The sequence below is a fragment of the Pantherophis guttatus genome, chromosome 2 (assembly GCF_059756535.1).
Source record: "Pantherophis guttatus breed Tessera chromosome 2, ASM5975653v1, whole genome shotgun sequence".
NCBI lineage: Eukaryota > Metazoa > Chordata > Lepidosauria > Squamata > Colubridae > Pantherophis > Pantherophis guttatus.
In genome coordinates this window covers 262,984,298-263,001,413 of record NC_142064.1, presented here as the reverse complement: position 1 = coordinate 263,001,413, position 17,116 = coordinate 262,984,298, and the positions used below count along the sequence as shown (strand labels likewise).

General features: G+C 42.3%; 2 protein-coding genes and 1 pseudogene across 4 annotated transcripts in view; 1 reads left to right on the top strand and 2 right to left on the bottom strand.

Annotated features, from left to right (window-relative positions):
* Positions 1-17,116, bottom strand: part of LOC148115746 (uncharacterized) — a 92,615-nt gene that overhangs the window by 47,698 nt on the left and 27,801 nt on the right. The gene's annotated exons all lie outside the window — the stretch shown is intronic.
* Positions 1-17,116, bottom strand: part of LOC117663204 (uncharacterized) — a 131,338-nt gene that overhangs the window by 86,426 nt on the left and 27,796 nt on the right. The gene's annotated exons all lie outside the window — the stretch shown is intronic.
* Positions 2,873-17,034, top strand: LOC132708989 (uncharacterized; annotated as a pseudogene). Its single transcript, XR_015731722.1, has 3 exons — positions 2,873-3,277; positions 6,545-8,636; positions 14,779-17,034. The product of XR_015731722.1 is annotated as an uncharacterized LOC132708989 (transcript).

Here is a 17,116-nt window from a genome sequence, read left to right as displayed (position 1 = left end):
ATGCATAAAAACAAAAACCTGGGTCCCAATCAAGCTTCTGATGCACAGGCATCTCTTCTTAATCCCAGTGCTCAGAGGGAAAGCTAGATCTTCTTTCCTTTACGGAAGACTAGGAGGATAAAGGCCTTCCAAATGCCAGGGGGAAGAGTGTCTGATAGGGCAGGAGCTGCAACGGAAAAGACTCACTTCCTAGCTCCTATCAGATGGTAATATTTAAGGCAAGGGGCTAGGAATGTGCCCACCCTATCTGACCTGGTAGAACAGGTAGATGGGGAAAAAAAGGTGGGAAACTAGTGACATATGTGCCCTGGTGGCTCAGTGGTTAGAATGCAATATTGCTGGCTGACTCTTCCCACTGCCTGGAGTTCGATCCTGATAGGGCTCGAGGTTGACTCAGCCTTCCATCCTTCTGAGACTGGTAAAATGAGGACCCAGATTGTTGGGGACAATATTCTGACACTATATATCGAGAGAGCTATAAAGCACTGTGCAGTGGTATATAGGTCTAAGTGCTATTGCTATAGCTATAATAAAGAAATAGCTTTAAAGGTGATGACCATCTTCAATTGCACCTTAAAAAACGAATCCAGTGCAGCTCCCGTGACAAGTATGTTACATGGGCAACTTAGGGGCCCCCATTATTGTGTGCGCTGCTGCGTTCTGGACCAGTTGAAGTTTCTAGTTGGCCCATTGGTCCAGTGCGGTAAGCCAAAACTAGGTGAACAAGGCATTAATGACCTGTGTGCAAGGCCTCTTAACTGTCTGAAGTTTGATCACATGACCATGGGCATGCTGCAATGTGAAAAATGGCCATGTCAATTTTCAATGCCCTTGTAACTTCAAATGGTCGCTGACTGAAATGTTGTAAATCAAGGACGACCTGTACATAATTGGGTATCTCAGGATGGATGGCCTCCCCGAGCAGTTTCATGTAGATGTTGAAAAGCAGCAGCCACAGGCTTGAGACCCGGGACACCCCAATTTCAGGGGGCCAGAACTCTGTTCCTCTTCTACATGATGATGTTTGTCCATCGTGTTCGAAGAGGACCTTGACATCTAACGGTTGTGGGCTGTCCACGGTTTGTCTACAGGTGGCTGGTAAGGCCTATACGGGCACGGGATGTTCTGCCACATGTTGGGCAGATATGTGTGGGCACCATTGTTGCAGCATTTGCAGCTCTGGCTTTGCAGAGTGCTCGCTCCTCTTGTGCTGTGGATCTTTCTCTGTCTTTAAATGTCTGGCAGTGGATCAACGTCTGCCATGTCAATCAGTCTTGTACCAGGGTTTCCCAGGAGGTGATGTCGATATCCAGGGACTTGAAGGAGGCTTTCAACCTGTCTTTCTATCGCTTCCTTTGTCCCCGTGTGATCACTTACCTTGAGACACCTCACCGTAGAGGAGCTGTTTAGGGATGCGATGGCCTGGCATCCTTGCATCCTGCCCAGTATGTCTGGGCTTTCATATCAGCAAGGTGTGAACTGATGGCAGGCCTGCTCTGGAGAGGACTTCTGTGTCTGACACCTTGTCCTGCCACCAGATTCTCATAAGTCTGCAGAGGCAGGTTGTGTGGAAGTGGTTCAAGAGCCATGGGTGGTGCAGCTGACTAAGTACTGTTAAAGTAGCACCAGCTGCCTGCAATTACTGCAAGTTCAAATCTCACCAGGCTCAAGGTTGACTCAGCCTTCCATCCTTCCGAGGTAGGTAAAATGAGGACCCAGATTGTGGGGGCAATAAGCTGACTTTGTATAAAAAAGGACACCGCTGGGGGGCCCGAAAGCCCTACTAAGCAGGTATATACGAAAGTATGAAGGCTATTGCTTAACCCATTGTAAGCCACCCTGAGTCTCCGGAGAAGGGCGGCATATAAATTAGACCAATAAATAAATTGCCTAGCATGCCTTCTGTATACGGTCCAAGTCTCACTGGCATACATCAGGTGTCCTCTTCTACACACGCCAACTGAACATAGAAATAGAATCACCATAATAAATTGCCTCCCATTTCCTGTACCCAAAGCCGGTCCAGAAGGATAGCATGGTCGATGGTGTTGAAATCTGAACTAGGAAAGACATAATGGTTGTGCCCCATCTATCCCAAGCCCTCCAAAAGTCCATGAGAATTGCAACCAGTGCTGTTTTGGTGATATGTCCTGGCCTGACCCCAGGCTAAGAAGGGCCCAGGTGGCTTTCTCCTGCACAGTCCTTTCTCCAGGTGGCAAAGTCAGAGCTGCAAGGTGAGTGAGGGTGAATTGAAGTTCCAGGCTGCCAACCTTTCATTGCCCTCTTCAGCTGCACTTAGAGAAGATCTTAATCTGCAGCAATGCCTTGAACTGCTCTGCCAGGAAAACCCCTTATGATTTTATTATGCATTACAAACTGCTGTTCAAGGTATAAAGCTTGCCAGGATGCCAACTGTCGGGGGGGCGGATTACTCTTCCAGCCCCCTCCTGAGCTTGTAAAAAAAAGGGGGATATTTCTTGCATTGTGACAGGAATTGGTGTCAGGATTTCCACTGCTATACAATGTGGTCATAAAAAGTGATGTGACCAGATTGCTTAGTGAGGGTAATCCTGGCAGTTCCATTTCATTAGCCTCTTCAACTGCACTTACAAGAGATCTTAATCTGCAGCAATGCATTGAACACCTCTGCCAGGTAAAGTTCTCTTGATATCGATCGCTTACAAAGCTATCCATACCACTTGAAGGCACATCAGGAAGCAGGGAATCCAGTAAAACCTCTTGCAAACCTCTTAGGGTTGAAGTAGTAGAACGAACACGTTCTTCAGCGTTATGGCGCTAGATGGCGCTCTACAAAGAAGCAACACTCGCGCCTAGGCAGCAGGTAGGGTACAGGGGCAACAGAGCTACTCTAGGAAAGCGGGAGAGGCTGGGCTGGAACGAGACGAAACGATAGAGTGTTACTCTTCCCAAAGGATTTATAACGGAACTGGCTTGTCTACAAGGAGTATAAATAAACCCTTCCATTCCCCACTATCCAGTCAGAGCTGAAGAAGCTTCTGGGATGAGGAGCGAAACGTCTTTAAAGGAAAAGCAGAAAATCCAGTTGCCTCCTGAAAAAGCACCTTTGGGACGACCGTGACCTGGATGACTGAGAATCTCCAGAGGGGAGATAAGAGTATCGGATTGCTAGAGGGGATGTGGAGGAGAGGAGGCGAGGGGCAGAGGGGACGTCCTCTTCCGGCTGACCCACGGGGAGGAAAATGGCGTCGCTGGTTCCTCTTGTGCTGTTTCAAGGGGTGGAAGCGGCTCCTGGGAGGTGAGTGGAGGGAAGGTCGGAGGAGAAGCCGGGAGCAACTCGGGTCTTTTGGGTGCCTCCACGGCGGGGAAGCAGCGAAGGGACAAGGATGAAAGATGCGGGCTGTGCTGCATATTCTTTCCCTTCCTAAAGTTTTAAAGTTTGATGGCTGTGATTTTCTGCTGGGAGATTTAAAAAATAATATGTATTTTTCATATTTCCTAACCGCCCATCTCCCTCAGCCTTCACCTCACACCTCATTCCTTGTGATGTTATTGACATGTTTGCTGTCCTGGCAAGTGAGGAGTTTCATGGGCAAAAACGGATTTTTTAAATCTTGCCTAGGATTTGGTCCCCGCATTTCATCTGTTCCCCGCCTTTTTCAACTAAGATCAAAACGTTGGAACCAGGGTGGATTTGATTTAAATCGAGTTGATTTAAATCACAGATCATAATTTAAATCACTAGTAAAAAGGCTTGATTTAAATCAACTCGATTTAAATCATAATTTTTAAAGAGCAACTGTCATCTCTGCTACTCCTTTGACCCGCTGTTGACTCACCGATAGTCCCAGTGTTGCAGAATATACAGCCTCAGGCTACATAACTAAGCTCCATTTCATGCTGAATAAACTAAATTATTTATGTATCTTAAATAGAAAACTATCTTACGATAGATTTTTACCCCAAAAGTTTTTTATTAAAATAAATTCGATAAAAATCAAAAAAATCCGATTTAAATCAAAAAAATCCTATTTTAATCAAAAAAATACATTTTTTTAAATTTTTTTTAAAAAAATCATTGATTTTTATCCACCCTGGTTGGAATGAATAGAATTCTGGGACATTTTGCACACTGAAGCGCATATAAATTGTCAACGTATATAAATTCATGGGTGTGTATTTCTGTGTTCCTATGTTTTGAGTAACAGAAGAACAGAGTTGGAAGGGACCTTGGAGGTCTTCTAGTCCAACCCCCTGCTCAGGCAGAAAACCTATATCATTTCAGACAAATGGTTATGCAATTTCTTCTTTAAAACTTCCAGTATTTGGAGCATTCACAACTTCTGGAGGCAAGGTGTTCCACTGATCAATTGTTCTCACTGTCAGGAAATTTCTCCTTAGTTCTAGGTTGCTTCTCTCCTTGATTAGTTTCCGTTCAGTTTCTTGTTCTGCCCTCAGGTGCTTTGGAGAATAGCTTGACTCCCTCTTTGTGGCAGCCCCTGAGATATTGGAACACTGCTATCATGTTTCCCCTAGTCCTTCTTTTCAGTAAACTACTGTGTTTCCCTGAAAATAAAACCTTGTCTTATTTTCTTTTTAACCCTGAAATAAGCGTTTGGCCTTATTGCCATGCACTCAAAAGCCCGATTAAAGCCTTATTATCAGGGGATGTCTTATTTTGGGGGAAACAGGGTAGACAGAGACAGTTCCTGCAACTGTTCTTCATATGTTTTAGCCTTCAGTCTCTAAACCTCTTTCTTGCTCTTCTCTGCACTCTTTCTAGAGTCTCCACATGTTTTCTACATCGTGGGGACCAAAGCTGGATGCAGTACTCCAAGTGTCATTTTACCAAGGCATTATAAAATGATACTAACACTTCACATGACCTTGATACTACCCCTCTGTTAATGCAGCCTAGGACTGTCCACTAGTTTTGATAAGAATGCAATAAGATATGTCTGGCATGCAGGGTGGATAAAAATCAATGATTTTTTTAAAAAAATCAAAAAAATCGGATTTTTTTGATTTAAATCGGATTTTTTTTATTTTTATTGAATTTATTTTAATAAAAAACTTTTGGGGTAAAAATCTATCGTTAGATAGTTCTCTAAGATACATAAATGATTTAGTTTATTCAGCATGAAATGGAGCTTAGTTATGTAGCACAAGGCTGTATATTCTGCAACACTGGGACTATCGGTGAGTCAACAGTGGGTCAAAAGAGTAATAGAGATGACAGATGCTCTTTAAAAATTATGATTTAAATCGAGTTGATTTAAATCAAGTTTTTTTACTAGTGATTTAAATCACGATTTAAATCAAATCCACCCTGCTGGCATGATCTGTTTTTGACAAACCCATGTTGGTTTTTGGTTATAACTGTTTCCCTCTAGGTGTTCGCTGTTTGTTGCTTATCTTTTCCAGAATCTTCCCAGGTTTTGACAAACAAACAAAAAAGCAGATTAGGAACAAAAGTTAAAATAGGCAAGAAAATGGTAAGTGAACACCTGACCACCCCTGACAAGTTCAGATTGCCAGGACCAGATGGATTACACCCCAAGGTTCTGAGGGAAGTGGCAGATGTGATCTCAGAACCACTGAACTATATCTTTCAAAGATGCTGGAGCACTGGGGAACTACCAGAGGACTGGAAAAGAGCTGATGTAGTTCCCATCTTCAAAAAAGGGAAAAAAATGGACCCAGGAAACTACAGACCTATTGGTCTGACCTCAAAACCTTTTCTGGAAAAGATAAGCAACAAACTCCCCCCCCAAAGCGGTGTTGTTCTATATAAAGCTGGCTTAATGCCCCCACAATCCAGGTCCTCAAATTACCTACCTCGAAAGGATGGAAGGCTGAGTCAACCTTGAGCCTGGTGAGATTTGAACTCGCACTAATTGCAGGCAGCTGGCAGCTAAGTGCTAGCACTTAACAGCACTTAGTCCGCTGCACCACAGAGGATTAGTTTCCATCCATTGCTTCTTGTCCTGCCCTCAGGTGCTTTGGAGAATAGTTTGACTCCCTCTTCTTTGTGGCAGCCCCTGAGATATTGGAACACTGCTATCATGTTTCCCCTAGTCCTTATTTTCAGTAAACTTACATATCTGCTCTATTTCTATAGAGATGTAGCTATTTCTTATATATATTGCAACTCCACCTCTTCTTATATTTGGTCTGTTTCTTTTAAATAATTTAAATCTTCTAGCTGTATATTTGTGCGTATATGACTGATTTACCTAAGCCAAAAAGGGAATCTTATGTTTGAGTTGATATTTCAATTTCAATCTTGCTAGTTGTCTCTATGTCAATCAGTCAGAATATAGTTGGAACGGACCATGTAGATCTTCTATCTAGTACAACTCCCTGCCTCAAGCAGGAGACACTACCATTTCAGACAGGTGGCTGTTTAGTCATGCCAAATGAATCATAATGTTGGAGGTTAAACTAGAATTTTGGAATTTGTTTTTTCATCGTAATACATGGGGCGAGTGTTGTTGCTTTCACATGTCTTGCAGACATTTTTTTAAGCAATAATGAAATTAACCCATTCATATGAATCTTACAGACAAAGAGAATGCCAGGAAGAGCACTTTGGACAAAAGAGAATGAGAAACAGCATTAAAATGTAAAACAAACCATCAATCAGAATCTTTTCCACCACCTCCAAAAAGTGTAAAAACTCTTCTTCTTCCTCAGCAGATGAGAGACAAAGAGAAGAGAATTACAAGGACAGAGTTTTCACTTGGAAAAAGTGGAAAATAACTGGAAGTCAGTAAGAAGGAAAAGGTCCCTTGGATAGCCAAAATGGGTAGGCATTAGTGAAAGCACTTGAGGAAAGAAAGAGTGGCTTGAATCAAAGAACCTCCAAGTAAGAGATCAGAAATATTTTTGCCTCCTCAAGAATCCAAGAATATTAGTGTTGAGAAAACCCCACACATGGCTTTTTGTGGGAAAAACACAGATTGCAGATCACAGCTGATTATGCACGAGAGGATCCATCCAGTGAAAAATGATACAAATGTTTGGAGTGCAGCAAAAACTTTACTCAAAACACCTCTCTCATGATTCGTTGAATGACCTATACAAGAGAGAAACTCTACCAGTGCTTCCAATACGATTAAAAGATTGAGCATGAACAGTCATCTGATGAGACACAAGAGGACGCACACTGGGGAGACACACTTTGAATGTGCTGATTGTGGGAACAGTTCCACACGGAATTCTGAACTGGTAACACACCAGAGGACTCATGTGGGAGAGAAACCATATAAGTGTTCTGACTGTGGAAAAAGTTTCAGTTGGATTTCTCACATGAGGATACACTGCAGGACTCACACAGGAGAGAAACCATATGAATGTCCAGATTATGACAAAAGTTGCAACCAGAATTCCTACCTGGTTGATCATCAAAGAACTCACACAGGAGAGAAACCATATAAGTGTCCAGATTGTGGGAAAGGTTTCTCTCGGAATTCCAGCCTGGGGGTACACAAGAGGATTCACACAGGAGAGAAACTATATAAGTGTCTGGATTGTGGGAGATGTTTTAGACAGAATTCCAAGCTAGTGATACACCAGAGGACTCACACAGGAGACAAACCATACAAGTATCTGGATTGTGAGAAAAGTTTTAGTCTCAATTACAACCTGGTGGTTCACCAGAGGACTCATATGGGAGAGAAACCATATGAGTGTTTGGATTGTGGAAAAAGTTTCAGTCGGAATTCCCACCTGGTGGAACATCAAAGGACTCACATGGGCGAGAAACCATATAAATGTAGTGATTGTGGGAAAAGTTTCAGACATAATTGCAACCTGATGAAACACCAGAAGACACATACAGGAGAAAATCCATATGAGTGTTTGGATTGTGGGAAAAGATTCAGTTGTAATTTCCATCTCATGATACATCAGAAGACTCACAGAGGAGAGAGACTATATGAGTATCTGGATCGTGGGAAAAGTTTCGGTCAGAATTCCAACCTAATGATACACGAGAGAACTCATACAGGAGAAAAACCATGTAGGTGTCCAGATTGTGGGAGAAGTTTCAGTCAAAATTCCCACCTGCTTGATCATCAGAGGACTCACACAGGAGAGAAGCCATATAAGTGTTGTGATTGTGGGAAATGTTTCACTTGGAATTCCAAGCAGAGAACTCACACGGGAGAGAAACCATATGAGTGTCTTTATTGTGGGAAAAGTTTCAGTCAGAATTCCAACTTGTTGATTGATACACCAGAAAACTCACATGGGAGAGAAACCATATCAATGTCCAGATTGTGGGGAAAGTTTCAGCCAGAGTTCCAACTTAGCGAAACACCAGAGGACTCATACAGGAGAGAAACCATATGAGTGTTTGGATTGTGGGAAAAGTTTCAGTCGGAATTCCAACCTGGTGATTCACCAGAGGACTCATACAGGAGAGAAACCATATGAGTGTTTGGATTGTGGGAAAAGTTTCAGTCGGAATTGCAACCTGGTGAAACATCGGAGGACTCACAGAGGAGAGAAACCATATGAGTGTCTTGAATGTGGGAAACGTTTCAGTCAGAATTTCCATTTGGTGATACACCAGAGGACTCATACAGGAGAGAAACCATATGAATGTCCGGATTGTGGGAAAGATTTCCATACTAAGTCTAGCCTTATAAATCATGTAAGGTTACACATAGGGAAGTAACCATTCAAATATCCAGATTGCAGGCAAAAATAGTTTTGCACAAAATTTCTCCCTTATCACTCACAAGAAATTGCACTTGAGTCAAAATTTGATGTGTGTAGAGAAATCTTGAATTTGATTTCTTGTCTCTCGTTTGAAAGCCAGCTGGGCAATTTACCATTTAATTTCTTGCATGATTCTTTTTAGTGAAATATGTTTTAGTATCAAACACGAGGAATAGAACAGAACAGAACAGAATAGAATAATAGAATCTGTATTAGGTATGTTGGCCGCCTTGAGTTGTTTCTATATGTAATAATGGGGGATATAAATATATATATCCCTCTCTATGTATTTTTGTTCAGTAAAAAAAGTATATGGCAGGCTAACTCATATGTCTCCACATGGTTTACAGCAATAAAACCTTAATACAGAAATCAATCAACCCCATATATTTCAAATGGCAAAATGCAAAGCCTCCACATTGAAAATGTAGTCCTACAAATACAGAGCACTTCTAATAAAGTTGATGGCATTTTGATGATCTGGGAATCCTGAAAAAGTGATTCTTGCTTTTGTTCAATTTTGAATTTAACCAGGCCTCCTGGCCTTACTAATTATGTTCATGTCAGGTGCCATTTTCCATTGTGATGCTTAGGCAATTCAAGCGTGGGTTTTCTCTCATCTGCTTGCTAGGGACTAAGTGTAGTATTTCTTTAAATCTGTTGTGACCACGCCTCCTTTGTTCTGCTGAGCTTCAGTTGTTTTGCTCAGTCTAGCAATAGGGACGTGTGTTAAACTGTTCTTGCAGTTAGTGTAGTTAATTAGGATTTTTTTGTGTTTTAAAAATTTTTTAACATGAGAGTTTGTTTTTGTTAGGAGGGAGCAGAAGAGGATTTATTTATTTCAGGAGCCAGTTGCGGCTGCAGCTGGTTTTCCTTGTGCTGCAGAGTGGGCAGGCTCTGTGGAATTCAACCTCGCGGCATTTTTTCTGAGCGGTTTTAGTTCCAGCGCCTTAGAAAGCAGTGTTTGGTGGATGGTGAGGGAGACTGGAACCGCGGGGACAGATGAAGAATTGCGAGCCGGCTGGGTGAGCAGAGATTTGAATCTCCCGCCCATTTGCCTTGGCGGGCTGCTTAGCAAGGCAGCAAATTGGGGGTAGTAACTCCTCCCAAAGCCTAAATTGTTGTTTTTTTTCCGGAAGTGAGTGGGGGTGCTGGGAGGAAATTGATCCTAGCTTCTACTTTCGTTTCTGGAGGAGCTGCTTGGAATTGGACTTGGTCGATGGCATTGAAACCTAATCAGAGGTCTATGAGGTACACAGTGATTTTACCAGGAATGGAATCCAGCAGGTTCTGACAGGTTCTGGAGAGCCGGTAGTGGAAATTTTGAGCAGTTCGAAGAACCAGTAGTGGAAATTTTGAGTAGTTTGGAGAAGTGGCAAATACCACCTCTGGCTGACCCCAGAGTAGGGTGGGAATGAGGATTTTGCAGTATCCTTCCCCTGCCATGCCCACCAAGCCATGCCCACAGAACTGGTAGTAAAAAAATTTGGATTTCCCCCCATCTATCTGAAGCCCTCCAGAAGTCTGAGAATTACAACCAATGGCATTTTGGTGTGTAGGAAGTCAACAACCAACCCCACCCCTCCAAGGAATGAAATATTTGGGGAATATTAAAAGAGACAAAATATTACCGTTTCCCCCAAAATAAGACATCCCCTGATAATAAGCCCAATCAGGCTTTTGAGCCAGTTATAAGTAGAGACACAACATTAATCATAATAGTAATCATAATAGACATATCAGTATTAATCACAAAATAGTAATACAATTAGTTTGTCCATCTTATAAAATTTTCAAGAAAATTTATCTTTTTAGTCTTTTTAGATTCTAACCTCTGTTCTATGTTCTATGTTTGTTTTGGTAAAACAAATCTCATGTTAAAAAGTATTCTGTTTCTTTTTTTCTTTTATTTTAAGTCTTAATTTATCCATCTCAGTACATTCTAGTACTTTTTATAACACTTTCATCTATTGGAATCTCTTCATTTTTCCATTGTTGTGCAAACACAATTTTTGCTCCCATTAATACATTTAAAATTAAGTATGTTTTCTCTTTATTATACTGTTCTGGTATATATCCAAAAAACTATTTCTGGTTTCAAATCTATATGTTGCTTTATCATTTTTTCTAACCAAGTATGTATTTTAGTCCAATATTTTTTTGCCTTTGAGCATGTCCACCACATATATGAACCTGGTATCTGATTACATTTCTAACATTTAGCTGATAAGTTTTCATACATCTTTGCTAATCTCGCAGGTGGTAAATGCCACTTATAAAACATTTTGTATAAATTTTCCTTTGACATAATTAACGTAGAAATCGAAGAGGCCAGCTTTTAGAAATGCAGATTTGGTAATCCATTCAGAAAGACTGGGTCAGACAGGAAACTCCAAATTAGCAATTAGACAAGCCAAAAAGGTTGAGAGCAGCGTTGAAATCCTCTGAAGCCTGCTACTGGTTCTTTGAGTCTGCTACCGAGTGTGCGCTTTGCGCAAATGCGCACCTGAGGCACGCCCGCACAGCACTAAAAAAGGAATATTTTGAAGCCAAGTCCGCAAAGGTAAGTAGAATGGGGGGGGGAATCCGCTGTACCACGCGATTTAGATTAGCTAGAGAGCAGGAAATCCGACGATTCTAGCTAATATAAATCGTGCGTCACAGCTGATCATCGCCCAGCTGATCGTCGGAAATACCAGTTCAGCTGAACCCGTAGCATTTTTTACTACCGGTTCACCTGAACCAGTCTGAACCGGTAGCATTTCACCCCTGGTTGAGAGGATTAGCTCAGACAAGCACCGAGGATTTGCAGTTCCCCTTTTGCCTATAGAGCCAGCCATGACCCCATAGGAATCTGATGACAGCCGTTAGAATATTGAAAGACATGTTCTTGCACAGGAATAGGAAGCTCAAATACAAAGCCCAAAGAAGGTATCGAAACCCACCTACTCTCAACTCCATTTTGTCAGCTGTCCCAGAACTCGTTAAATTGTGTTCATCATCAAACTTTCTTTCCAATCAGACTCCATTTTATTTTATTCCCAGCTTGGACCTGAACCACATGGATTTTTCTTCTAACAGGTGATGTGCCCCAGCCTGAACCCAGACTGAGAAGGGCCCAGGTTTCTTTCCTCCTACACAGCCCTTTCTCCGGATGTCAAAGTCAGCGCTGCAATCAGAAGGTGAGTTGTACTGCCAAGCTGCCAACCTTTCATTGCTCTCTTCCGTTGGAAAACTCAATTAAAAAAAAAAAAATTCTGTCTCCAGATAGACAGAATGAGCGTATTTTCAGGCTCACGTCACTAGGTGGAGCTGTAACACAACTGCAGCACCTTGAACACTTTTGCTGAGTTGCGACATCCAACAGAAGAGGGCGCAGGGGAGGTGAAAGGAGTTAAAACCAGGGAGTATTGCTAGAAAGCATGTGGAGATGATACAGGCAGAGGAACTTCCTTTTCTGGCTCACCCATAGGAGGATGGAGGCGTGGGGTGGGGGTGTGCCAGTCCTGTTCTTCCCAGGGTTGAAGCAGCATCTGGAAGGTGAATTGAGCATAGGTTGGAGGAGAAGCCAGGAGCAAATCGGGTTCTTTGGTTTCCGCCAAGGAGTAAAAGCAGCGAAGGAACAAAGCTGAAACTTGTCAGCTGCTGCATGTTCTTTCTCTCCCCAAATGTTATTACAGTTACACTGTATAACTTAAATGTGCTGCTTGTAATTTTCTGCTGGGAAATGTGAGAGACTAAAATTGAAAGGCCTGGTGACTAAAACATATGAAGAACAGTTGCAGGATTTGGGTATGGCTAAGTCTAGAGAAAAGAAGGACTAGGGAGCACCTGATAGCAGTATTCCAGTTTTTGAGAAAGTGCCACAAAAAGAAGGGGGGCAGTCTATTTTCAAACCACCAGAAGGCAAGACAAGAAGCAATGGGTGGGAACCAATCAGTATTCCAGTATTTGAGAGTCTGCCACAAAGAAGAGTGGGGGGTAAACTCATTTCCAAAGCATTAGAGGGCAGGACAAGAAACAATGGGTGGAAACTAATCAAGGAGGGAAGCAACCTGGAATTGAGGAACTTCCTAACAGTGAGGACAATTAACCAGTGAAACAGCTTTGCCTTAAGATCTTGTGGGTGCTTCATCACTGGAGGTTTTTAAGAATAGACTAGACAGCCACCTGTTTGAAAAGGTATAGGGCAGTGATGGCTAAACTTTTTCCCATTGCGTGCCAGGAGGGGAGGGGCGGGGGAGGTTCGTGCATGCGCATGCCCACACCCATAATTCTATGCGTCCCACCCTGTGCATGTGCGCACAACCCCTCCTCCCCCCCGCTCCTGGCATGCTTTTCTTTCTCACTTGGCTCCAGATCCTCTCTATGTATCTGGGGAGGCCGAAAATAGCCTTCCCCACCCCTCAGAGGCCTGAAACGGCCCATTTCCCAACTCCCGGTTGGACAGGAAGTAACTTTTTTTGCTGTCCCCAGCCTCCAGAGACTCCTAGAGAGGCTCTGGAGGCTGGGGACAGCAAAAAACATCACTTCCTGTCCAACCGGGAGGTGGGAAATGGGCTATTTCAGGCCTCCAGAGGGCCTCCGAGGGGGTGAGGAAGGCTGTTTTTGCCCTCCCCAGATGCATAGACAGGATCTGGAGCCAGGTGAGAAAGAAAAACGGGCCTTCCCCACCCCCCCAGGCCCTCCAGAGGCAGGAAACAGCCCGTTTCCCTATTTCTGGTGGGCCCAGAAGGCCTGAAAACAAGCTAGCCGGCGCACACATGCGCGCCAGAGCTGAGCTGGCGTACCCACAGATATGGCTACAGGTGCCACCTATGGCACGCGTGCCATAGGTTTGCCATCATGGGTATAGAGTTTTTTGCTTGAGTAGAGCATTGGGCTAGAAGACCCACAAGGACCCTTCTAGTTCTATTCTGAATATAAGACATAGGAGATTTAAAAAATCTTAATTTTTTTATATTGCATATCTGCCCATCTCCCTCAATCTCTTGATTCCTTGACATATTATTGTCATGTTGTTTTCCTGGCAAGTGAGGAGTTGCATAGGTAAAATGGATGATTTAAATCTTGCATAGGATTTGGGCACCATTTCGTCTGTTAGCGCCCCCACATTTCTAAATTTAGATAAAAAAATTTGAATGCACTTCTAGGACGTTTTGCATACTAAAATGCAGATAGATTTTCTACATAAATGATTTTTTTTTTATTTAGGCATGCATATATGTGTGATTTTACCCAAGCCAAAAAAAGAATTTTGTGATTGAGTTGATATTTGAACTAGGATCTGGTAGTCTTCAACATGCCAAATGAATCATAATTAATGTTAGAGCTGAAACTAGAACATTGATGTTTTTTCTTTCATGGTACTATATGGGGGTTGGGGTTTTTTGATGCTTTCACATGTCCTACAGCAAATTTTTAAATAAGAATGAAACTAATCCATTAATATTAATCTTACAGACAAGGAGGATGCCAAGAAGAGCACTCTGGACAACAGACAATGAGAAGCAGCCTTAAAATGCAAAAGAAGCCATCAATCAACATTTTTTTCCATTTCCTCCAGAATGTGTAAAAACTCTTCTTCTTCCTCAGAAGATGAGAGACAAGGGAGAGAATAACAAGAACAAAATTTTGAGCTGGAAAAAATATGTGTATGTGGAACTAAAGCAAACATTACCTAAGAGGTCAAGGGGGATAATATTGAAATTAAAAAACAGTGCAAATAACTGGAAGTCAGTGGGAAGGAAAAGGTTCCTTGGACAGCCAAAATGGACAGGTATTAATGAAAATCTTTGATGAAGGAAAGAATGGCATGAAGCAAAGAACCTCCAAGAGATCAGAAATATTGTTGGCCTCTTCAAGAGTCCAAGAATATCAGTGTGGGAAAAACCTCATGGCTGACTATGGATGAGAGGATCCACCCAATGAAAACCCATACAAATACTTGGAGTACGGCAAAAGCTTTACTCAAAAAATCTTCCTCATGATTCATGGAAAGACCCATACTTGAGACAAACCCTACCAGTGCTCCCAATGTGGCAAAAGATTTAGCATGCAATCTGGTGAAACACAAGAAAACTCACACTAGGGAGAAACCCTTCGAATGTCTGGATTGTGGGAAAAGTTTCACACGGAATTCTGACCTGGTGATACACCAGAGGACTCACACGGGAGAGAAACCATATGAGTGTCCAGATTGTGGGAAAAGTTTCAGTCAGAATTCCCACTTGGTGGCACATCAGAGGATTCACACAGGAGAAAAACCATATGAATGTCCAGTTTGTGGAAAAAGTTTCTCTCAGAATTCCCCCCTGGTGGATCATCAGAGGACTCACACAGGAGAGAAACCATATAAGTGTCCAGATTGTGGGAAAGGTTTCACTCACAATTCTAGCCTGGTGGTACACAAGAGGATTCACACAGGAGAGAAACTATATAACTGTCCGGATAGTGAGAGACATTTTAGTCAGAATTCCAAGCTAGTGATACACCAGAGGACTCACACAAGAGAGAAACTATACAAATGTTCGGATTGTGAGAAAAGTTTCACTGGCAATTCCAACCTGGTGATTCACCAGAGGACTCATACGGGAGAGAAACCATTTGAGTGTTTGGATTGTGGGAAAAGTTTCAGTCGGAATTACCACCTGGTAGAACATCAGAGGACTCACACAGGAGAGAAACCATATGAGTGTCCAGATTGTGGGAAAAGTTTCAGTCAGAATTCCAATCTGGTGAGACATCGAAGGACTCACACAGTAGAAAAACCATATGAGTGTTCTGATTGTGGGAAAAGTTTCCAGGATAATTCCAACCTGGTGAAACATCAGAGGACTCACACAGGAGAGAAACCATATGAATGTCCAGATTGTGGGAAAAGTTTCAGTCAGAATTCCAACCTGGTGATTCACCAGAGGACTCATACAGGAGAGAAACCATATGAGTGTTTGGATTGTGGGAAAAGTTTCAGTCGGAATTGCAACCTGGTGGAACATCGGAGGACTCACACAGGAGAGAAACCATATGAGTGTCTTGAATGTGGGAAAAGTTTTAGTCAGAATTCCCATTTGGTGATACATTGGAGGACTCATACAGGAGAGAAACCATATGAGTGTCCGGATTGTGGGAAAGATTTCAGTACTAGGTCTAGCCTTATAAATCATGTGAGGTTACACATAGGGGAGTAACCCTTCAACTACCCAGATTTCAGACAATTATTGTTTTGCACAACATTGCTCCCTTATCACACACAAGAAATTCCACTTGAGGCAAAACTTGATGTGTGTAGAGGAATCTTGAATTTTGTTTCTTGTGTCTCATTTGTTACCCAGCTGAGCAATTTACCATTTAATTTCTTGCATGATTGTTTTTAGTTAAAATCCGCCCTGTAGCACTGTATGGCACTGAATGTTGGGCAGCAACAACAAGGGACCGAAAGTTATCTCCATGCCATGGAAATGTGAACGCTTCGTTGGATATCGGGCATCTCCCTTCTTGACCACATCACAAACGACAACATTTTGTTGTGGCACCAATTATAGAGAAGGTGAGAGAAGGCTGACTCTGCTGGTATGGACATGTCCAGAGAGCAGCACCTTCCATCATGGCCAAGACTTCCTACGAAGTAGAAGTCAATGGTTGGTGACCTCACAGGCATCCAAAACAGATGGCAAGATACCATCAACAAAGATATGCAAGCCATTAGCCTGTGCCTTGGAGACACAGCTGACCGTGCAAAATGGTATTCAGTAATGTGAAAAGTGGACTCTGCACCTGCGGGAATACGCTAGAAAGAAGATTCTTTTTACTGAAACATGTCTTGGTATCAAACATGTAGAATAGAATAGAATAACAGAATAGAATGATCTGTATTAGTTATATTTGCCACCTTGAGTTATTTCTACATATAATAAAGGGGGATATAAATATATATGGATTTTTCTACAGGAACAAAATGTATCTGGCAACCCCACTCATATGACTCCATATGGTTTACAGCAATAAAACCCTATTACAGAAACCAATGAATCCCATATGTAGCAGGTGGCAAAATGCAAAGCCTCTGCATTTACAATACAGATCACTTCTAGTAAAGTTGATGGCAATTTGATGATCTCGGAATCCCGAAATGGTGATTCTTGCTTTTGTTCAGTTTTGAACTTAACCAGGCCTCCTGTCCTTACTAATTATGTTCATTGTCAGGTGCCATTCTTGCTCAAAACTGGTTATCTTTCTCCTTGCAAGAAGTCAAATTGGAGTAGTCAACCTCAGGATTAGCGGCATATAAATTTAATAAATATAAACAAAAACCTGGTTCCAAATCAAGTTTCTGGTGTAGAGGCAACTCTTCTTATCCCAGGACTTAGGGTCCTTATTTTACAGAGGACCAGGAGGATAAAGGCTTGTC